The following is a 25207-nucleotide window of genomic DNA, read 5'->3' on the forward strand; positions in this document are numbered from 1 at the left end:
CAATTATGAGACCAGAAGTGACTGTGAAACCAAAGGTTTATTATTTTCAAGTAATAAAACAGAATATAGGGAAAAAATGCAAAAACAAAAAGCAAAAACCAGTGTTTTCTAATATTGATCTGCAGGGTTGACATCGTAGAGACACAGAAGACCTCGGTGGCAGGTAGTCTAAATCTGTGTCTCAGGAATTGAATGCAGCTTGTTCCAAAGAGAAGAAATTTGAGATTTATGAGTTAAGAATTGAAAGAGTAAAATGTGAGTTTTGATCCCAGTTCTGCCACAGTCTGTGAGACTGTGGATAACCCCAGGCTTGGGATTTAGGCTGAGGGAAGATCTAGTTGAAACCCTCAGGCAGCACTTCCGGAGTAAGTATTTATTCACAACTGTAAGAGGTTTCTTTCTTTTTAGCTCTATCACCTTCCACCTCAATCCATAACGTGCCCTAATCGAGACCTGCAGAGACTGAACCTCAAACATTCCATGATATATGTCCCGTGCCACCTCATAAGTGGACACCAAGAGCTCTGGAATAGACATTTTCCCACACCATGCACATACAAAACCACACAAACAAATGTGCTGTTGCACCTGTGCACTTACTTCTCAAACTGAAAGTCACTTTTTCCAAGATACTTATTGTTCACATGCAGGATTTATGCAGGAATGGCTCTTCTCAGGAGATAAGAGGGCTGGAGCATCTCCGATATGGAGACAGGCTGAGAGAGTTTGGACTGTTCAGTCTGGAGTAGAGAAGCTCCATGGAGTCCTTAGAGCCCCTTCCAGTACCTAAAGGGGCTCCAAGAGAGCTGGAGAGGGACTTTGGACAAGGGCCTGGAGTGACAGGACAAGGGAGAACGACTTCAAACTGACAGAGGGCAGGGTTAGATGGGACACTGGGAAGAAATTCTTGGCTGTGAGGGTGGTAGAGCCCTGACACAGGTTGCCCAGAGAAGCTGATCTAGTGGAAGGTGTCCCTGCCCATGGCAGGGGGATTGGAACGAAGTAAGCTTTAAGGTCCCTTCCAACCCAACCTTTCTATGATATGATGATGACTTTACATTGAAACACACCTTCTGTTTACCTCTTTTGTAAAACAGAGATCTTTCTTTGGTAATCCTGGAAATGTAGATGGCAAGTTTTTCAAAATGATGCCTGGCTATGTAATGGGCAAACATGCACCACCTTGAATGAACAGTTACCAGCAGCTTCCACAACCCCATTGACAGAATCAGAAATAAGAGCTGAAGAAGCTTTGATCCTAGTGCATATATAATAATAGCACAAATGGCTTTAATCCGTGAAAAGCATCATCTAATGTGTCATCAGCATCTAATAATTTAATCATCAGTGTCTTAGGCATTAGACATTATTTTGAAACGTCTCCTCTCCAAAAATCTGTGGCTGGGATAAACCGTATGGTACAACATTGTGATGTTCAACGACTCATTCCTGCTGCTGGCATTCCCATCCTTGTATAAACCAGAGGGATGGGAAGATGCTTTCTCCCGCAAAGGAATTACAGGATTAGCTGACAGTCAAGGTCTTAGTAGGAAGGCCGGTTAATGCATTGTTTCATCTGCAATGCTAAATGTGAGCAGCGTTTCACTCTTACCCAGCAGCTGTTACCTCTTCCATAAGCTGTTAAAACTCCCTCGTTATTCCACGCAGCCAGGCCAGGCCCATTTCCTGTGCAGTTGTCATGTCCTTAATGTATTATGACATTACAAACTTTATTAGTATATTTGCAGTGCCTTTTTATTTTTTATTAGCTAATGGGCTGCTTGCGTACACCCTATTTGCTTAGTCTTTCAGAACTCAGCCTATAAAATGGCCAAACGTGATCCCATCTGGAAGCCATTAAAGATCAATAGAGATGGAATCTGAAGAAGAAAGAATGGAGGGGGGAGGCAAGGAAAAATCTACTATCAAAACAATTGCGAACAAAAACCTGTCAGGTTCTGTTTTCAAATCCAGGTGTGATAAACCTCATCACACTTGCAACGTGACAAAAAGCACCATGCTCTTGTTAACATCAGGAACAACTAATCTAGTTGAAAGGAATCATAAATATGATTAAAGCCCATGATTTCCTGGATTCTTTGGGAAAATGGAAACCTTTCTAACATCAGTGTGTTCTTCTGAAGTGCTGGGCTCAGCAAAGGAGCTCAGAGGACCAACTGCTTCTGTGACAGAAATATGAGTTATGGTGACATGCCCCTCTACCACTTTATGGCTATGTCAAAACATCTGCAGATATTAACATGGCAGGGTTGTGCCCAAAATGAAGGAATTTCATGGTGAAATGCGGGTTGTGGCACCCAGACTTTTAAAACCCTATATGGCCCCAAAGAAAATTAACTCTGCATCTTCAGTACTTAAATATTTTGGCAAATAAGTAGGTCTGCAAGGGTTTTGAAGTGTTCCAGCACTAGACGAGGTGCTTGGCCCCGCAGGCGCCGCCAAGGCAGTCACCACACAGAAAGGGAGAGAGGACTGGAGGTTTTGCAGGAGGAAAGGGGATTGTGAACATGATTCTTCCACGGGCTCATCCCTGACCCAGAACAAAAATCAGCTTTGGGCACAGCATCCAGCCAGCGAGACACACTCAGGGCTGGCACTTGCCTGTGGTGTGGGCACCGAGCGTTTCACCCATTGTGGTGAGGGCTGTGCTCGTTTTGGGCACGTCTCAATAGCTGCTGCCTGGGGACCTGAAACAGTAAAAACAGAGGCAACCACACTTACCTGGGCTGTGTGTGCTCCCCTCTGACTTCAGATGCCTCTAGCACAGACGGCTGTGTCTGCTTTAATCACTTTACAGTCACAGAGAGAAGCAGACATTTCCAGGGCTTGACCCACCTGACCTGCTTTACAAACGTGCCTAGAGATGAGACAAACTGTATCCTAGAAGGACCTTTTCCCCTTCTGTGTCTCTGAAGGCAATTCAGGTGCTTAGGTCAGGTGCAAAATGCCTGCTCTGGAGACAAGTGACACCCACCCAGGATCCCTGTGGTCAGTGGTTACAGCTATTCTAGAAAACTAAAGGCTGCTAAATTTGAGCCAATGGTCACCATCTACCTCTGACCACACAATCAAATTCCCTTCACTCTAAACAACTGTGGCTATTTCTGAAATACTTGCTAAGATGGTCTTTGCTTAAACCTTGTCCCTAACTGGGAGATCTTTGAGTCTACGCAGGAACAAAGAAATTTGCCCAGAGTTTAAGACTCACCCCCTTGCAGAAGTACGTATTCTATGGAGTTTTCTCTCAGTGAGGGACTACAGAGAGGCTTGGAGTGACTCATTTCAGCCTTGAGAAGAGGAGGCTCTGGGGGAATCTTGTACATCTACACAGTAGGGGAGAATAAATCATAGAATCATGAAATCACAGAATGGTTTGGGTTGGGAGTGACCTCAAAGATCATCTAGTTCCAAATCAGACAGAGCTGGACTCTTCTCAAGGGTATCTGGTGAAATGGCAGGAGGCAATGGACATAAACTGAAACACAGAAAATTCTGCTTAAATGTTAGAACGCCCTTTTTTACTATCAGAATGACCAAGCACTGCAACAGGCTGCCTAGAGGGGTTGTGAAGTCTCCATCCTAGGAGATATTTAACACCCAGCTGGACGTAGTCCTGGGAAGCTCCTTCTAGCTGATCCCTTGCTCTGAGAAGGAGAGTCATCCTAGATGATCTCCAGAAGTCCCTTTTCACCTCAAACTCTAATTTTGTGCTTTTCTTCTGGTGTAACAAATGGAATCCAACCCCATAATGCTGTCCTTGAGCTATTGTGCTGAAGGACTGTCATATCTGGGGGAGTTCAGCTTCACAGGAGATGTTGTTTTGGCCAAGCAGAGTGTGCAAATAAGTTAATTAGATCAGTGTTCAAGGGATGTACCTGAAACACTGTTCCAGTCCCATCACCCAGGAGTACTTAAATACTTTTTACCAATGAAACAAATTTGATGGAAGCTGCAGTCCAGGTGTCTCCATGGCATATTCACTAAGGTACCTTGTTAAAGCTGTTTACACCCCTCTTCTGACTTCAAGAGAGAGAGCTGGACCTAGTAACACAACAACCTAAATGTATGTTGTAGAAAACAGAACATCCATGCCATCTCTAATTTTTAATAGAAGCTCTTGAGTTTCATTGAAAAATATTTAAAAAGAAATGTAAGCTTTTTAAAATTAGATACTTGGAGAAGAAAAAAAAAAAAGAAAAAAGCAAATTCAGCCTTATATTGACTTCATACAAGTCTTTTTCATTTTTTTCCCTCTTGATTAGATGGCAAAGCTGAAAAATCAGATTTAAGAGAGGTGTACTCCTGAGTCCTAAATTTGTGCCTTGTCTGTTGTGATTTCGTACGGACAAATTTGGTGTGACTGCTACTGCTAATCATATTCTTCCTCTTTTGACTGACAGTTCTGGGGACAGTTTTCAGCAGTGTTAGATCTACCTTTGGAAAAAACCAAACAACCCAAAGTAATACAATGCAGCTCATCTTCTTACTCATCTTTTCCTCCGACTTCTGATGCATCCACAAGTTCTAAGGAAAATTTCACTCTCAATAACTGAAAATCACCCTTCATTATGCAAAATAATAGTAATTATAATACAACACTGATGATGATAATGATAACAATAAGAGGAGGAAAAAGAAGAAGAAGAAGATGATGAAGAAGAAGAAGAAACTCAAAGATTTATACCTACAATTTGGTATTTAGAGGAAAAGGGTGTTTTCTGTTAGGCCATTGATTGTTAAAAAAAAAATCGAAAGAGAGGTCTAAATAACCACCCTGAATAACTCTTGAAGCTTTTAACTGGAGCTAAAGAAAACCCTTCTCTACACTGGGCAAAGAAGCTGTCTTAGACTTAAGACATTTTGAAATGAACTAGAGAGAGAGAATGCAGTGTGCATTTAAAATCATAATATTAAAAAAATTCAAAACTTGAACTTGATGATATTGGAGGCCTTTTTCAACTTTAATGATTCTATGTTTCTACTGTATGATCTGTCCAGGAATACAAGGGATTCAAAGAAGAGTGATGAGGCAGAATTACATTTAGCAAGGGGAAAGAAAAGCAGGAGATTCGTGGGACAGCACTTTGGTACCAAAGCAATGGCCACTGTAGGCAGAAAAAGCAGACCACTGTTAGATTTTGCAGGAGATTCCTTGACAGCTGAGGTCACCAAACTGCCCAGGTAAAAGGAAGCACCTGAGAATATTTGGGATTTGCCAGCACCAGGAGAAGGAACGTGCAGTTTAAAAATACTGCCCCTCAATGGGAGAAAATGTGTTTCTATTAAGGGACCAGAACTGTGCTACGCCTGTTGGAATTTTTGCTTGTGCACAGGAATTTAGCTCCAGGTTCATGTCTGTCACTAAAATTGACAACTGCCTATGGCTCTCTACAATTGAAACGTAGATCTTAAATTTCACATCATTATCCAAATAAAATATATCTGCCAAGGGGGACTGGTATTACACAGTTACAGAACTGTGATACCAGTTGTCTGATTAACATATTGAGAGGAATATAAGAATTTCTCACCTATTTTCCAGAGGGAGACTAACTGGGGAGCTTGTGGTAAAGAGACTAATTGAACATCCTCCCTCTGCTAAGTACAGAGATGCCCAGAAATATGTCTTCTCTATGCAAGCAGGTTTTCCCTCTGCATATTCCATTTGCTTTTTAGGACAGTAAAGAGCAAAATCATTAAATCCTTTTTTTTTTTTCACCTCTTTTACTAAAAAAGATTTAGGCAAATTTTCATGTTAAAAAGTCCGTGAATTTTCATAGAAAGGTTTCTTATAACTGCATTAAATTGCAAAGAGATTGTGTCTTACACACAGAGAAGTTGCTTTTGGAAAGAAAAAGTTCTTTTTCAGTGGATATCAATGGAGTGGAGATCAGAGAAAACCTGGCCAAGCTTCATTCAGACCCTGAAATATTAATAACTGAGACAGCTGTGAATTTACACATGACAAGCAAAGTCCAGTTCAGAACTGGATCCACATTTCCTGTGTGACTGAGGTCAGGATTTTGGATCAGTTCATCAAAGCAGCTGGTCATGGAGGATGCTCTGAACCAAACCTGTCTCCGAAGTTCTTTCAGGGTTTGTGTCTGAAATGCTCGTGACATACCAGAGAGATCCGCTTTCATCTCTTCTGTTTTGCCAGGATTTGAGAAATACAAAACTGGGTCTGAGGACCCAGACACAGAGCAGAGTGTTGCTGTAAGTCAGCTGAGTCACAGTAGGAGTTTCTGTGCACATTCTTAGCCCGTGACATACGTGAGCTAATGAGAATCATGTTACCTTCTAGTGAAATAAGTTTAAACTGGCACAAATTACCTGCACAATTGCCACAGATGAAAAACATGCCCACAGACTGTTGACACCAATAAGTTGATGTATCATCTCCTCTATCTCACCCTGCAGCCAAATGGACCCATTCCAGGTTTATTCTACCTTGGACAGTGAATAGAATTTGACCCATACCCAGGCCTGTGCAGGTATAGCTCTTCTACTTGCAGCCTCCTAAAAAATAGAGGCTGCCACAAAAAGACTGCAGCCAGTAGGTCAAAGGAAGGGATTATTTCCCACTCTTTGGCTCTCATGAATAGTCTGAATATTCTGCTTTCAGGCATCTGAACAGTCTGCCCAATTCTGTACTTCTTTGTAGAAGAGAGAGATTGAAAACTGGAGAAAATCCAAGAACAACTAACACAGAGCTTCAACATGCAAAGATGTGTGAAAAGATGTGGAGGGCACTGTGTTTAGCTTGAGAACAGGAAGCTAAATAGGATTCTAACTGGTTTCTTTCAACTACCTAAGGCGGAGTTTTTGAGAGATTAAGTCTTATCTCTTTTTCCTTGGAGGTGTTAGGAACCTCCTTATTGTAATTTGCTTTCTAATAGTCCTCAAGAACCTTCCACAATGGCTGCCACCTTTCAAAGATAAATCAAAATATCCTTGAAATTACCTTGTCCAGATAGTTCTGCACTCAAGGGCACATCCCATCAAGTCCTATGGACATGTGTATGTTCAACTTGTTTAAATGTTCCTTAACCTGATCCTCCTCTTCTGAAGGGGAGTCTTCCCTGCTTTGGAATTTCCCTCTGGTCTTGGGGCCCTGAAATTCGTGAAGGACATCTGACTGGTAAATACAGATGAAGAAGGTATCAAGTACTTCATCTTTTTCTATGTCCTTTGTCACCAGGTTCCCAATTCCATTCAAAAGTACCCTGATCTTCTCCCTGGTCTTGCTTTTGCTGCAGATGTGATTGTAGGAGTTTTTCTTGTTGAACTTCCAATCACCTGGGAAGTTCAACTCCAGGGTTTGTTTTTTTTTTACTGGCCTTGTCCCTGCATTTGGACATTGTCACTTGTCCCAGATCACCCCACCCTGCTTCCATCTCTTGCATTCTTTCTTTTGAGTTTTTTTGAGCCTTTGATTTGAGTTTTGCTGGGAGCTCCTTGTTTATCCATGCAGTCCTTCTGTCACCTTTAGAATAGAATATTTTCAGTTGGAAGGGACCTGTGGTGATCATCTAGTCCACCTGCCTGACCACATCAGGGATGACCAAAAATTAAAGCATATTAAAGGCACTGTCCAAATGCCTCTTAAACACTGACAGGGATGTGGCATCAGAAACCTCCCCAGGAAGCCTCTTGCAGCGTTTGGCCACCCTCTAGATAAAGAAATGTCCAGTCTAAGACTACCCTGGTGCCGCCTTGAACCATCCCCAGGTGTCCTATCACTGCATAGCAGGGAGAAAAGCTCAGACTAAAGAAAAAGCATGATACTGTACTGTGTCAGGCAGACTCAGTAATCCTTGGACAAAAAACATAGGAATGAAGTGGACAATCAAGAAACTAGTTTTGCTTTTGTGCATTGTTAAGATTAATATCAGTCCACCATGGCTCATTTGCACTGCCTGGTTCTTAGAGGGATGTTATAAATTGGATGTAGTTCAGAGAATACTCTAAAGTGGGATAATTAAGGGTCTCATTTTGTCTAATGGTCTGCAAAGAAGATTGCAAGAGGGTTTTCCTTTAGAATATGTGTTTCATAAATAAAATATAAGGTATTAAGTAAACCTTTTATGTAACTGAGACTTTTGATAGCAGATGCCAAAGTTAGTCAGGGAAAAACAAGAAGAGAACACCAATGCTTGTCATGGCCAAGACACGACATAAACATCAAAAAGGTGGCAGGAGTGCTTCCATTTTTGGTATTTTCATATAAAGAAAGGCTGGCTTACCAAGGGATGTGTTTTAGCCAGAAATGGATAATTGGCTCAAAACAGATGTTAATAGGTAAAACTTTATCACCTGTTTTACACAGAAAATTAGATTCAACAATCAAATGTGTTTTTTTTCTTTTCTGGCTATAAAAATACGTGATTGCTTCCAGAGTCAGAACATTGCTTATTGAGGGGGTTTCATATTGTTTGCAGAGGAAAAACATTAGAAAATGAGTAGCCACAGGAAAATCTGCCATTAGAGAATCTCCAATAAAGAGCTACTCATGTCCTGCAGGAGGCTGTAGTTTCTCTGGGAAAAGGAATGTCTTTTAATATATACCAAAACAGAACCCATCACCATGTTTTCTGAGACCTTAAAAAGGTTTAAAATAAACACAGTTCTTAATTTCTAGTAGTTTCAGAAGCCCTAGACAGGCTTTTGGGTTCTAACTTGGTTGTCTTCCGTAGACAGATTGGACTCCAGACACCTTCCACACTCACAAGATGATGTGAACATTATGCAGGTTTGTGGGGGAAAAAAAAGGAGTTGGATAGTAAGGTGTGTTCTGCACATTAATTCTAGAAAATACTCCTTTTATGGGTTCTGTTGGTCATTTGGGTCTCATTTTTAAGCCCTTATTAGAATAAAAAAAAGGAGTACTGGGAAAAGAAAAAAAAAGGTGACGAGAGAAAATGTTCTGTTATGCTGAGCCCCTTTCCATTTAATTTAGTCTCAGAAAGAGACATTTCCAGTCACAGGCACAGCAAATACTGAGTCACTCCGAGATCTTGATTCACTGCCATTTATCTTCTGCACCAGAAGGAGACAACTGCCATTGGACACTAACAGTCTCAAAATGCTCAACAAATTATTCTGTCTTTTTAATATCTTCAACAGCTTTTTTGGTCTTTCAACAGTTCATTCTATAGGGAAGAATCAGGAATTTTCCCATCTGTTGTAAAAGTAAATGATTTGAACCTGCAAATAATTTCAGACTTGGTGGAGACACAGAGACTGTGATGAGCTGTTAATGTGCCAGTATTTGACATCTCCTCCTGGTCTTAGGGTACTTTATAGCAGATTTTTTTTTTGGTTCTTATTCTTTAACTATGAAATGGAATCACTGAATATGGATTTGCAAATGACAATACAATTATATAGGTTTATACATCAGAGATTCACAGTGTAACAAACACTTGTTGCAGTTGAGGGTTGGAACTACATGGTCTTTAAGGGCTCTTCCAACCCAAATCATTCTGTGATTCTGTAATACAAATATCCATATCTTATAAAGGAAAAAAAAGTCATCCTCTCAAATGTGAATTCTGTGCCACAGAATGACCAGGGCAACAGCAGGCCAAGGTCAAAGAGTAAATCTGAGCTTAATCTCATCTATTTGTAGTTCTCTCTAATGCAGGTCTGAATTCTGCATGTATGAGTGAAACACTAGAGGTTCTTGCTGTACATAAAGGATTATGCAACTCTAACTCATGTGAAAATAAATAACTAAAATATATATTTTTTTTTTCCCCACTGTCTTGCAAACTCATATGATAGAATCATCTTGAGTATGTGAGGTAAGGACTAAAATATGCATCTCCTGATGCATGGAAGAGCCTCACAATATTCTGATCTGTGGATAAAATGGAAACTGAGAAACCCCAGAATCAATGTTTATTAGTATATAAAAAAGAAGCCCCTGGATGCTGTTATTATGGCACATCCCAGGAAAATAGGCAGCACCTCACTGTCCTTTCTGGCATCCCATTAGAAGTTACTGAAGGATTATATGGCATGTACAGGTGAAAATTATTCCATACTTTAAAGTCGCACCATTTTTAGAAACAAGGATTATTTGTCTGAGGTATTTTAGACCTGGACAGGGAAAGATCAGGGTGGAGAAAAACTGCTTAGGAATGACATGAGTATTGTGCCACTCAGAGCAAATATCCTACAAATGATTCAGAGGGGAAATTCTATTTGGCAAACATTGATTTTTTATTTCCATCTTTTTTTTTTTTTTTTTTGAGCAACCAGGAGCAGCATGTGAATGATGCTTTGCCCTATTTTCCTTCTGTAATCCAGGCTTTGAGAGTTGTCTCCCATTGAAATGCCAGGGGAAAAACATCCTACAACTCAGGATACTGAACTATATCACCTCTCACTTTAAAAAGAAAATTAATTTGCTGTTAGGAGCCAAACTGCTTATCCCAGCTAGAGGACACTTTCTCTTAGAAGTTTTTCCTCTAAGCCAGGTCCTCAGCTGGTATAAATCTGAGAAGTCTGTTTAAATTAATAGACTTACACAGATTTACATGATCCAACTGCTTGATTTCAGCTAAACTGCTCCTGTCAGAAGGCAATTTTTGGTATAAGGTTATAAATCCTTGACCCACACTGAGGCAAGCAGAGAAAAATCTAAACTGATCATTTTTCTTTTTTTTTTTTTCTTTTTTTTTAATTTTATATAGCAGGAAGGAAAAAAAATAAAAAAGAATCAAATGGGATCTGCAATTAAATATATATAGTCCACAAGGAGGTTTACAAAAAGAAATGAGTGAGATGGATAGAAAGAGAAACAGAGCACATATTGAAACCCTGTGCCCTATTTGCTGAATGCAGCCTTTGTGAAGCCTGACAGATCAGAAGGAAACTGGAAGCTGCAGTGCTCTGTTTATCCAAAAATAAAATATTGCATAGGTCAAGCAAGCACAATGCAATTCTCCCTCCCTTTCACTGGATTTCAGCCTTGACCTGAAAAGCCAACCCTCTAATGTGGTGAAAGCCTTTCAGGTTCCCATTCCAGGCAGGGGCTGACAGCTTTCCTCAGCTATGCCAGGAATAAGATAGATTTACAAAAATTAATCAAGATCCAATTTAGCAAGAGCTTGAAAACACACATAACTCCTTTTACCTTCAAAACTAGACACTCACTCATACAAGTTAATAAATTAATGTGACTAAAAAAAAAAAACCACCATCCCAAACGGAGAGAAATCCTGTGGGAGAAACTTTCCAGTTACATTATGCAGGAATGTACCCAAAATTAATTTGAATCAGTTTTATCCTCTCTTGTCCTTTTTATTCTTCCATAAAAATTGGTAAAAATACTCCTTCAGCAGTGGGGAAAAAAAATTGAACTGAAGTTTAAAGCTTCTGTCAATCAACACAGTCCTCACTTTTATCAAGACAGATATACATACACATACATATTTAGTGAAAGGGAGCAAATGCTGGAGCCAATCTGGGCCATTTTAAACTCATCACAAATTTCCAAGTAATTTATAACTTTCTGATAGCAAAAAAAAAATCGTGTCTCAGGAAACCTTGCTGGGGCCATCTCACTCATTTCTCTTAGACGTGTTTAGAGTTATCTTGCCAGAACATATGGTGATTCTTTCATTCTTGTCTGATCAAACTCAGTTTCAATCTGACCCTTGGAATAACAGGCTAATATCCCTTTCATTTAGGACTGTAAAATCCCCGATCCCTCAGCAAACTGGCAAGCAGGGAGGATGCTACTAACAGGTGAATCTCAAAAATTTCAGAACTTCCTTTGGGTAAATCTTCAAAAACACATAATTCATCTAAAAATTACTTGCAAACCCACCAGTGAGCTCAAAAGTGCCAACAGAACTATCAGTGCAGGGACTAAATGTGGAAAAGGGATATGGCTGACATTATCCCAACTATCCTAGTGGTTCTCTTGGATTTGAAAACTGGTCCATTGAGTTTCCAATGAGCTATGGCCTGGAGAAAAGGAAGCTCAGGGGGGACCTTTATCACTCTCTACAATTCCCTGAGAGGAGTCTGTAGTCAGGTGAGGGTCGGACTCTTCTCCCAAGTTACAGGTGACAGGACAAGAGGAAGTGGCTTCAAGCTCCATGGGAGGTTTAGATCAGACATTTGGAAAAATTTCTTCACCGAAAGGTTTGTCAAACCTCGGAAGGGGCTGTCCAGGGAAGTGGTGTAGTCACCACCTCTGTAGGGATTTAAAAGATGTGCACATGTGGCACCTGAGGATACGATTTAGTGGTGGGCTTGGCAGTGCTGGGTTAACACTTGGACCAGATTTTAAATACATTTCCAATGTAAACAATTCTATGAGTCTATAAATCTGTGAAAGGCCCTGAGGTCCTTACTAGCTTGTTGTACTTGTGTGTCTGCTGTTCTAATTTTGACATGAAACGAGTATGAAAAACATAAAGTACATGAAAATAACAAAGACAAATTAGTTGCATTTGTCTTACACTGTATTTTATTTAAGAATAAAGGCAAAAAAGGGAGGGCTGTTGGAAGTACTTTATATAATTTGTTTGATTTTCTTTAGAAAGAAGTTATTTTTCCACTAGGTAAATCTTGAATATCCTCATACAGACTGAAAAAAATCCCAAAACTTAAACCTAAAATTTAAACTAAGCAAAAGCCTAATAATGTCTTGGTGTTTTCAGTTTATTTACATGGGATTGCCCTTTTCTCTTTGGTAATGTGGGTGCAGTATCCAATGACTGCTATGGCTTTGAGGCATATTTGCACCTTCTTAATCTGTTGGTGTTTTACAGCAGATTATTGAAATGTAGAATCACAGAATTGCATGGTTTGGGTTGGAAGAGACCTTAAATCCCATCTAGTTCCAAGCTCCTGCCATGGACAGGGACACCTTCCACTAGACCCAGTGGTCAAAGCTTCAGTTGGAGTAAAGCTGGAGAGAAGCTGAGACTGAGCACAACAACTGGGACAGTGTGTGCTATGCCTGATTTCCCCACATTAGGGTTCTGGAGCAGGATTTAGGAGAGTCTACACCCATTTGTGATGGTCCTACACCCTTCCCTCCTCTCCATTTCTTACCTGTCATTTACTCTTCAGCAGCAGACATGGTGACAGCAGCACTGGTGAATAAGAGAAGACCTGCAGAAGCTTTGAGGAAACTCAGTTACAAAATCCAATGATACCTTTTTTCCTGGGAAAAGCAGTATGCTTTAACTTTTCCTGTAATTTTATTAAAGTCAAGGCAATCTGTTGACAAAAGAAAATAAGGCAAAGAAAATAGAGAAATAGTATTAAAAGCAAATCATTGCCAGGCATAGCTCCTTACGCTGTCACTGAATCCATATCTGTATCCATGCTATTAAATGCTGATACCTGGATCCAGAGGCAGTCACGGAGACACAGAACTCTTCCACTGGAAAGTAAACAAGGACAGAGAACTAACTCAGGACGATGGATGCAGTGTCCAAGGGGCCAGGTGTTTCCCAAAGTTACCACCGCTTTTTTCCAGAGAAAGCTACAGGTTTGGAGCTGCAGTTAAAAACTTGCTCAGTGATTGGAAAGAGTGAAAGACTTTGTGGGTACTGGTGTTGGCCATGGGGAAAGCTGGGCTCAGGGTGCACAAACAGCCCTGCTCTCAGAATTTCCAAGGTCTGTGTCGAGCAGTGAACCCCCAAACACACACCAGTATTCAAATACCTTCCTAAGGTCCAGTTGGACTCGATGATCTTAGAGGTGTTTTTCAACTCTAACAATTTTATGATTCTATAAGCACATTTCTGTAATCATTGCAAGAAGAAAAACAAAGTGAGAGAAACCTGAAGAACATAAACTCTCAGTTTATTTTCTCTCCAGAGTGTCTCAGCTGCAAATTTTCTGTTTCTTTGGACAGGAGCTGTCTGATGCCCTGTGTTGTTGGCTTTTAAAAACCATTAACAAATCCAGTGGTCAAACCACTCCTTTAAATGCTCAAATTAATTACCATAAAATATCAGGTTAACAGCTCTATGGGTGCCTGATCTTCCACAGATAAGATTTTTCTTCCTTGAGCTTGTGAATATGAAACTTGCACCCTGCAGCCGTGGAGAGCAGCCCAGGGGCAGCTCTGCAACGGGGCAAAAGCACCATCCTTTGTTCCACAGACATTTAAAGTGGGAATCTTTTGGCTCATATTTTTTATCTCAAGGTAAGCAGACAGAGATTGCGAAGCAAAAAGGCAGAGCAAACAAAATTCACTGAATGAATAAAATGAATATTTTATATTAAAATAATATTTTTAAAAAAGTTGAAATTTTGAGAATTCTAAGATCTCTCTAACATCTTCAATCACCTCAGAAATCAAAACTCGGGGATGTGCACCCATGCACAAAGGCTGGAAACTCTTTGGATCTGGTCCTGCTCCTAATGACGGGAGTCTCCCTCCTTTGACCGGCGCAGGATGGGGCCCTTTCATTATCTTCCAACCAGCCGATAATTAGCAACTTTCGTAACAATCCTGTCAGATGAGCAGCCTGAGGAAGGGAAAGGAATCTATTATGCGGCCAGAGCCTTCTGTCTGCCCGATCTTTTAAGCAGATTGAAGTGGGGCGGCCGTCGCGCACAAGCGCCCCAGGTAAAGCCGGCGCGGGGCTCCTGGGGGGTTATCAACCCGGCCAGGGCTCTCAGGCAGAGCAAAGCCTTCCGCCGGGAAAGGTCCTCCCAAGTGCTGGCACCGCATCTCCAGGATTATCCCCACCGCACCGACATATCATCTGGCTTTAAACTTCAGCGCCTCTGGCAAAGTATATACTCAAAACGCCGCTCCCTCCCCCGCCCGCTCCTCCCCATCCCTCCTTATCCTTTAGTCCCGTCTTTTCCCCCTGTTCCCGAGCAGCCACGGGCTGCGGCCGGCACCGCTGCCAAGCACCGGGCTGGATTAGCTGCGAGCCAATAGCTGGGGGTCAGGATTAAGAGGCCAGCATGCACTTTAATACAAGCTGCCTATAATTAATGGCATTATTAATAGCTTGACTGAAAAATTCATTAAAAAATCCATTAAAAATAAATACCCTTTTACAAAAGGCATTGCCTTGGGTAAGAAAAACAGAAAAAAAGATAAAGGAAAATTGATTGGTGGTTTTCAGTTTGCAGAAAGACAGACCATAGTTCAAGCTGATTAAAATTGAACATTTTAGATTAAGCACCCTTGCCAAAATATTCTCTGTAGTTACTCAATATGAAAATATTATGAGATGTCACATTTTACATTTTTTATATGTGAAGGTTTCAGCATGAGGCACATCCACCACGTGCACATGCACTCAGATGTGCCCACGCTCAGACTTATAGGTAACTTCTTTCCCAAGATATTTTTTCTCCCTCAGGAGCATCAGGACTCCTCCTGCATCAGAGGTGAGCTGTAAGAGATTAACTCTGAGACTTGACTGCAGAGAGTGTTTTCAAACGCTGCAGAGCTCCCTGCCAGCACATATCTTCAACTCTCCCTTTCCAGACCTAATTGCTGCATCCAAAAAGAAAAAAAAAGAAAAAAAAAAAAAAAAATAAAATGTATGCCCTTTTGTTTCAGATGTGTGTTTCTCTTCAGCTTTCACTTCCCAGTGCTCATCAGCTTTCTGAGTATGCAGACCAGGGAATTAAAAAACCAGCTAAAACTGATTCTCATATATACCAAGACCTCCTGATGCCTCCCTAATAGTGCAAAAAGTCAGTAAGAGTAAGCAAAAGGATAATTTATCCCCTTTTTACTCCCTTTTACACGGCCTGAGTGGTGTAGAGCAGACTCACACTTCGGACTTCAAATTTTGCTTCCAAATCCTCCTTCTCCAAAATGAATTTTACAAATTTATGGGCAAGATGACAAAATGACAATAATCCTGCATTATTTTTCTTACCTTCAGCATTGAAACTGGAAATCCTGTCAAAGCAGACTCTGATTTATGACTCACAGGTGAAGACCATGCCTGGACACCACCACGGGCCATTTCTAAACCACCAGCTTCTGTCTTATAACCCCCAAGTTATTTCATAGAGTCATAGAATGGTTTGGGTTGGAAGGGACCTTAAAGATCTCCTTCCAACCCCCCTGCCTTGGGGGAGTTGCTCAAAGACCAGGTTGCTCAAAGCACCATCCAACCTGGCCTTGAACACTTCCAGGGATGAGGGATTTACTGTGTTCAAAAAAGCAGGATAATATGTGAAGGATTATACCAGACTTAGTGTCTAAATAGTGATTGACAGCCACCAAAAGCAGATGCTGGAGTGAAAGAGAAGCTCTGACAGAACAATCCCCTAATCCCCAAGTACCACAGCTTTGTTTAAAGTAGCCAAATCATCACGAGATAGAGCAGGATCCCCTTTCCCTCTCCCTAAATAGGAGTTGCTTAAGGATGTAAAACCCAGTTATGGCTTCTTCTGCCAGCTTTGCTGCTGCTCCCAGCATCCCTGCTCCTCAGTTGGCACCACCTCTGCCAGCCCATAACACAAAAAGTTCACTTTCCATCACTGTTACACTGAAGACACAGAGGGTGACTCATGACTTAGTGTCTCGCTTGCTGTTACCATCTATTGGGCATCCAGGGTGGAGTATCACTGAACTCTCTCACACTTCATCCCAGGAAAGCAGAAATATTACTCCTTGGCTCCACATTCCTTCTTGGCTCCTCGTGTTGCCAGCTGTTACGTTTAATGGCCATCAAACTGTTTGTGCCTCGGAATTAAAAGTCTCCTGGAGGCTATGTTAGATCCCGCCTTTCCTCTGGAGAAACACAGCGATTCCATGCTCCGATCGCCCCTGCGCTGTCTAATGAGTATGGTAAAGTTGTTTTCGAGGCTGCAGCGGTGTTTTTTTGCCCTTAACTACATGTAACAAGCAGTAAAAATTTCACTCCAGGACTAAACTTTCCCAGAAGATATTGTAACAGATAAATGCTGCAAGATCCCATAACTGGGCTGGTGTTTGTTGTTGAGTCACTCCGGTTCTTTGATCAGTGCTGTTATTTTACACTGTTAGAGAACAGCAGAAAACCCGACTCCCCTCAATTATATTTTTAAAATTAGGTGTTAAAACATTAGCTGAAACCTCTCAGAACTGGGTGCTCAGGACCTATGGACACAGAACTCACTCCAAGCAAAAAAAGTCACAAATTGGAATGCATCCTGTATTTTCAGATCTGCAGACTTGTCATCACAAGACTATTTCAAAAACTTTTCATTAAAAAAAAAAAAGGAAACCTACTGAATCTAAATATTTGATAGGAATGAATTTATTTATTTGAAAAACTTAGTTTTTTTCAAAATCAAAAAAATGTTCATCAACTTTAAAACTACCAACATTAAGCTTTTCATGTCCAATTTTCAATTTTCACTTCATAACTTCTGGTGAACTAAAACAGATTCGCTACTATTACTAATCTGTAATTTAGAATTTTCATCCTTGTTTTTAAGCACAGAATGTTTTGAACACCTACCTGTCATCATCTGCTATCATATTTGGGTTCCTTTAACATGTTGGTCTCAGGTCATTCAGAATGTGAATTTAACCCAAGGACAAAATTTTCCTCTGCAATAAATCAGCACAAATCCTGTTCATTCCCAGTAGAAGGTGATCAAGTTGATTTTGGTTTGATAGTATAATCTAAGCAAATTATTTTTGTTCTCGGTGAGGTACAACCACCTCTAGTGGTAGAAATCAGCTACCTGCTAAAAGGCCTTTGTAATTTTAGGAAAAAAGGTGATATGGCACTTGGCAAAAGGATATTAGGAATAAATGCTTCCCTGTGAGGGTGGGGAGGGCCTGGCTGGCACAGGTTGTCCAGAGAAGCTGTGGCTGCCCCATCCTGGAAGTGTTCAAATCCAGGTTGGATGGGGCTTGGAGCAACCTGGGATAGTGGAAGGTGTCCCTGCCCAAGGCAGGAGGGTTGAAATGGGATGAGCTTTAAGGTCCCTTCCAGCTTAAACCATTCCATGATTCTATGACAGTGCTAATTTAAAGCTATCTCTGTATACTGACATCAGTTAAAATTTCAGTTATTTTTCTATCATAAAAAGGGGTACTGGACATTTTCTAAACCAAGAGTTGCAGAGATGATCATCTCCCTAAAAACTACACTTCAAAAATCACAAGCTCCCGTTCATTACCAGCATATGGAGCAGAGGGTTTCCACTGAGACATTCCTACACTGATTTACTCTCCTCTGTCATCCCAGCCCCTCTGTGCTCCCAGGTTCCAGTCACATTCAGAACTAGCTCTGGTACCTCTTTATGAGATTGCAGATCTTCTGAATTTAGCCCACAATTCTTTCATTCATCCTGGTGACCTTATTTTACCAGACATTAGGAGTGGGACTCATTCGATTGAATGCAGATCATTTCAATTTATATTTCTGTACCAAATCAGCCACAGTAAGTCCTCGCCACAGTCAATATGGGAAAACATATTCCAGGATTTTTAATTTTCTCATCCTGAAATAGACATTTAAAATTTAAATTACCTTTTAAAGGTGGCTATTCCTAGCCACTAAATATAGTAAGATTTTAGAGTAATTAGCTCTGATCAGCTATATGTAATGTCACATCTCAAAGTTAAACGAAATTAATTGAACCTCACCAAAAAAAAAAAAAGGAATCCGTATTACAAAAACTATTCTACAGCGTGATTTAATGGTAGATTGCATGGAGAAAAAAATACATTGCATACATACCTTTAGACAGATATTTTTAGAAACTGCAACAAATTATTGACAGAAATTAAATGCTGTTGGAAAATTGGCACTGTATTTGCCTTGAGTTTTGGGTTGTGTGATGTGATATTAGGAGAGTAACACAGGTGCCTAAATATAGGCTACAAGTTCTGGTAGTGGTTCAGTAAAGCATCTGTAACAACTGCACGTATGATGAGAGAGTCCTGAGTATAAAAAACAGGTAGAACACCCTGACACAAAGGTGTTGATGCATTTAAATATCCTAATTCTGTTAGGAGCTATTTTAAAAAATGACTTTAACTCTGAAAGAAGTGAGATTCAGACAACAGAAACAAGCGGGCAGAATTCCAGGTTTGGGTGACTATCGTATCCAACATACCCCAGGCTGTGGGTGACTAAAGAGTGATCATCTCACAGAAGGTACCACTCAAATTAGTGTTTTTGGCAAAGGGATACAACATATAAGCAACCTAAGGTGAAGCATTTGCTTCATTGCTGTTATAACCCGAGGGCACAGTGCAATAAAGAGTGTGTAGCTGTGAAAAGCATTGGATACCGGAAGAGATCGCTGCTGATAGTGAGGAGAGCAAATAAAATCCAAGTTGTAAGAAAGGATTTGAAAAGTTTTCAGGAGAGGTTACCTCTCGTGGCTAATCTCTACTGCAACAGTTTGATCATGGCAGCCAGGAAATTTTTCTCAGGTCTAATTCCGTAGTCTGAGGTTTTGAAATAACATCTTGGAATAAAAGGGAGAAATTTAATGTCTTCCTTTTTTTTTGACAAAGAAATGATTTGATAGGGATCTGTGAGCTCATACCAAGGGAAATGGGCCATGTTTTATCTGCAACAAAGAAGAAAAGCGAAATAAAAATTATACTTGTGGAGATTGTTACCTACAAAGACTGCATAAGGTGAGACTTAGTGAAATGAAGCCAATGGGTGGAGCACCTGCTAGACTGAATTTTGGCTAAAGTTCTTTTCTTTGCGTTTCTTTATCAGCCTGTTTCTGGTTAAGCCCCTCTCCACGTGGAGTTCCCTCCAAACAAGCTGGTGCTCATTTCTCTCCCGAATGCTCCAGAGAGGAAGCACAACCAGCAGAAAGAAGCTGGAGAAATGGCATCTGTTGCAACTCAGGTCCATTCCAGGGGAAAGAGTCAAGCTGTGGGGCTCAGCTGCTTTTGCCAGGCCTACAGTAGCCCTTGACTCTTTCACAAAATAGCTTCATCCCATGCTGCTACAGAGAACATAACCTGGAAAAAGGATGTTCTTTGGTCCTTTATACAACAGAAATCACTGTCAGAAATTCTACAGCCTCTGTAACAGACAGGCCAGTAAAGGACTTGAGATATATCTCGTCTCTTTTGACTATAAACTTTCATAAAATCTATTATTCACCCCTTGTTATCTCTGATCAAGGTCTACTGCACATGAACTAAGTAGGGGATTTCTAGATTGAATATTAGGAAAAATTCCTTCACTGGAGGGCTGGTCAGGCATTGCAACAGACTGCCCAGGGAAGCAGTGGAAGCACCAAGCCTGGAAGTCTTCAAAAATGTGTAGATGTGTTTAGGGACATGGGTTACTGATGGACCTCATTGTTCTGGATTAATGGTTGGACTTAGTGGTGATCCTAGAGGTCTTTTCCAACCATGATGCTTCTGTGATTCTATAAGTCACCCTAATCAACAAAGCATCAAAGCAGATTCCAGTCTGGCTGTTTCTCAGGTGATTTTTCTCAAGACTCAGTATTATCTCCCAAATAAATGCTTTCCCTTTTTTAAAGAAGAAATAAGAAATATATTGACTGATCTTAACACTAAATTTGACTCTGATAGGAACATTTCATTCCAGTCATCTCTTCTAGTTAGTATATATTTGAATACTAAAAATACTTCTTTCTCTTTTTTCTTCTTTTTTTTTTTAAATCTAGAAATCAAATTGCCCCTCCAAATCTACATTTTTTGTTGCTTTGAAAATATCAAAATAAAATATACCTTCACTGATATAATTACTGACTTACATGTCTATTTATAAATTGCATCGCTGGACACTGAAATGAGCATTTTCAGGCTTCTGTTTGCCATAGAAAGTTCTGGTTAATGTGTGCTATCGCTACTCACTGGAAGCTAGATGATGAGTTCAAAGTTTTAAGCAACTTTCCACATATGTACCACTTTATAAAGATCTTTTTATCCCTTGTTATCCACTCCAGGCAGCAGTGATACGCACATCACTTCCCTCATCATGAAAAACCATTCTCAAACTGAGGCATTAAATAATTTTTGAACTGGAAGCCAACTTTTTTCCCACTTCCTCCTCCAGTGAGTACATTTTGTGTCCTGCCCTCACCAGGACACACCTTAGTGTTTGAGAAACATCACACTAAACCCGAGTGCACATCAACTTCTTCTCCTGGAGGACTCCAAGCCTGGAGATTTAATGAGTAGGGTGGGGGCTCTCACAACGTTACCCACTGGCTAAATAATCTGCTCTCAGTTTGTGCACACGAATTTGATACTTTTCCAGCATCAGATAGAGTCTCAAAAGGATTTCTTTTATCTTTGGCCTTGTTCAAACAAGATGTCTGGGTGGTAATATTTCCGTTCTCTCTCAGCCCACAGAGTCTGAACAATAACACACTTCACACGGGCTCATGGAACTGAGATAAGTGTCATAACCGAGCCAAAATGCTGAAAATCACAGATATCAAGAGAAACATCGATTCATTGAAACTTTTCCTTTGCCAATGCAATGAGTACAACTGGGATTGTACTGCCATAAGTCTCTACAAAACCATGTAGAGATTACAGACAAGTTTTTCTTTCTGGCAAGAGGTTCTCAACTATTTTTATGATAATCAGTTTTATTTTCTCCAAGCAAGCTACTATTCCGAGGTACTGATAACATGGGTGATTGACTAACCCGAATTTTAAAATTCTGGAAGTTTAAAATTCCCTTTAACCGGGAATTATTGCACATTATGGTTCTCCAATTAAACACTATTTCAACTCTTCAGCTTCACGTGCTATCCTAGTGCATCCCAAGCAAGCTTTCTTTCAGTTCCTAAATACTCATTGTTCAAGCCTTGACAGTTACTCTCTTCAAATATTTGCATACCATTATTACGCTTCTGTTAACCATCTATGAGCAAAGCTATATTTATTCTACCCTTGTACTCGTTCCTAGTAATACCACCCTTCCCAGCTTTGATCTCCTCCTTCTTCTTGAAATAATTCTTTCATGTTGTCAGCACCTTTTTATTTTGATGATGTCAACAACAAAAACTTATCCCAGGTGAAGTTACCAGAACTGATCCAGAGGTTCTGCCTTCCTGAACTGCGATATAACATGCTCTTGAATGCAAAACTTTAGGATTGTATCAGAGTCCCTTACTTTTATCAGTCTTCCAGCCCAAAACTACCCTGGTTTGCAAAACAGAGAACCTTCTGCAAAGGGCAGTTAAGTGAGACAAGGTTGCTCAGAGCTGGGACTAAATCCCTGAATCCTGGGCCCCTCATCTCTCAGCTGGTTTTCCTGCCTGTTGGGCTGTTCTCTATCTAGGTAGTGGCTCTGTGAAGTGTGGAAATATGAAGTTTCTTTTCCCTTTCAGTACTTAAGAGGAGCTTACAAATAAGGTGGAGAGGGACTTCTTACACTGGTAGATAGTGACAGAAGAAGCAGAAATGATTCTAAACTAAAAGAGAAGAGATTTAGCTGAGATATTAAAAAGAAATTTTTTACTGTGAGGGTGGTGAGGCCCTGGCACAAGTTTCCCAGAGAAGCTGTGGCTGCCCCATCCCTGGAAGTGTTCGAATCCAGGTTGGGTGGGGCTTGGAGCAACCTGGGATAGTGGAAGGTGTCCCTGCCCGTGGCAGGGGGATGAGAACTAGATGATCTTTAATGTCCCTTCCAACATAAATCATTCCATGATTCCATGATTACACAAAAAGGAATGCAAGATAAAAAAAAAAAGGGCAAGACTGCTTAGAGAGGAAAGGATTCATTTAATCTGGTGGTGTTGGCAGAAATTCCCTCTGTGTTAGGACTTTAGCTAAAACCAGGAAATGAAAGTCATGACAATGCCCTGTTCTTCTAGTACACAATATTGGTCATTAACAGGACACCTTTTCCCTTTGCAGTTTGGCCTTTGGAATTGAGGATTCCTGTATGGTTACGGCACATTTGTGGCATTTCTAATTAGAACAACAGAAATTTAACTAAATGCAAATTATTTCCACAAGTAACAACATTTTTATTTTTCAGATGAATATTCCTCTCAGCTGTCTGCCCAACCACTTTGTAGTCTGCTCTCTTCAGGCCTCCATCAGCAACTGAGAGACATTAGTGTAGCTGCATGTGTGCTACTCTGTATGCAAAAGATATCTATGAGTATTAACTAAATTTGCAAGAGGAATTAGGATCAGTAATAAATGCTTTAGCAAAGAGGCTTTTGGGAATAAAAAATATATCTTCAGGCAAAATTCTCATAAACTAGACATCATCTTTGATTTACAGTTTATAGTATTTTCTTCCCTGCGTCCAATATTCCCAGCTTCAGTGCTCCTGTGCTGCTTGGTGTGATTGACTGTGGAGGGGAGGAGGGCAGCTCTGTAGGCTAAAGCTAAGTCAATGCAATCATGGACTTAGGAAAATAAAGAACATCTTAAACTTTATTTTATTCTAACCCGGTCACTGAGGCTGAAATCCATTGGATTCACTTACTGCTAAGGAGCTTCCAGGTCTTAACACACAAATACTGTGCTAACAATAACAGATTCAGTGGCAAAACCCAGTCATTTAGTTGAAAGAGCAAAATGTGGCCATGTTTACATTGAGGAGGCAAAGATGGATATTTCTGGGATGTTCCCTTCCCATTCCACATAAAACCAGCAGTTCATCTCAGGCTCAGTGGGAGTTTTACCTCAGGAACAATTTTGAGACCTCTCCTAAAGTTGTTGTCCACCTGCACTTCTATAGATTCACAATTCATGAAGCCAGAAGGGACCATCAGAATTCTCTTGCCTGACCTCCTGCATAATAAGTTGGTTATTACGATCACCTCTGTCCTTAAAGTCTTCAGATCTCACGGTCCCTTGTCTTTTGAAGAATTATCTCCACCAGGATTTTTTCCTTTTTCTTTTTTTTTTTCAGTTTTAAATGACCTTATATAATGGAGCTTCCACCAGTGACAGGTTGTTTAAAAGTCACTTTAAAACTCTTTTCCCCCCCTCTGATAGTCAACCTCTATGATCCTTTAATTAATTTAATTCCATTGCTTGTGGCAATGTCCACACCCTAAATAATTCTTCACCCTCTTTGGCACTTAAACCCTTCAAATGGCTCTAGGCAATTTTTCAGCTTCTTTTTAGCAATTTCTTTGTTAAGTTACATTAGTTTGTCAAATCTATCCTTACAAGACAGTCCTCTCCAGCCTCTTCAGTAATGTCTTAGCCTTGCTCTTCACTGGAAGTTCTCTTCCCACATTAACCCATCCAGCCCAAACAGAGGATAGGCAAAATCCCAAATTTGACAAGTCCATTAAAGCTACCACTGACTTCAGTTAAATTCAGAGCACGGCTTATAATCTGAGTGGTTCCTTTTGGTGACTGATACAGGGAAATGAGTAGTTCTGTAGCTGTAATGTTATCTCTGAGAAAACATTTTATTTGCTATGTCCTGACATAAGCATCTCATGGCTATTACGCAGACCACTTTTATCTCAAGTAATTTGCCTTCTTTTGCCTGAGTCTCACTTGCCACACAATCTTTATGTGTGAATTATTTTTTTCTGGGTGGTTTACCTTGAGCATTTCAAGTTGAATTTTATTTCCCATTTCTTGCCAGTGTATTCCCTGTGATCCCTCCATTATTCCTCTTTCACCTAAAGGTGACTTCTCCATTCCTGGTATGGTCTCACTAAGATACACTTTTTGTCTCTCAGTTTTTAATGAAATGTCCTCATTTCAAAGAGATATCAACTGAATATATTTGGCAAATGCAATTATAACATGCTATTTACAATAGCCTTCTTCCAGAGCATTAATGAGAACTTCTAACTTTTATTTTGTTATGTGGTATAAGCAAGATGATCTCACTGGGACAGTTGTAGAGTCCTCCACATTATTCAAAGGAGCTCTAGTTTTCATTAACTTCTTGCTGTGGATTTTCATTACATTTTCAGTCCATACAATAGAGTTATTAGTCAAGCTAGTTTAAATTAATGTGTTGAACCAGATTTTGAGCATAACAATTTGCAATTACATGTGTTACACTAATACATAAAATACTCTTAAGCCCACATCAATATCTTTCTATACTTTACCATCCATCCATGGTATACATATACCTGCATATAAAAATATGTTATTTCCATCTTAGGAAATATAAATATGTGTTTATGTGTGTGTGTGTGTATGTGTGTGTGTGTGATGTTAAGCAGCTCTCTGTGTTTGAGTACATACACACAGAGTAAGACACTAAGCACATCTGTA

This window comes from Lepidothrix coronata, unplaced genomic scaffold (assembly GCF_001604755.1).
Source record: "Lepidothrix coronata isolate B3197 unplaced genomic scaffold, Lepidothrix_coronata-1.0 Scaffold39, whole genome shotgun sequence".
Lineage (NCBI taxonomy): Eukaryota > Metazoa > Chordata > Aves > Passeriformes > Pipridae > Lepidothrix > Lepidothrix coronata.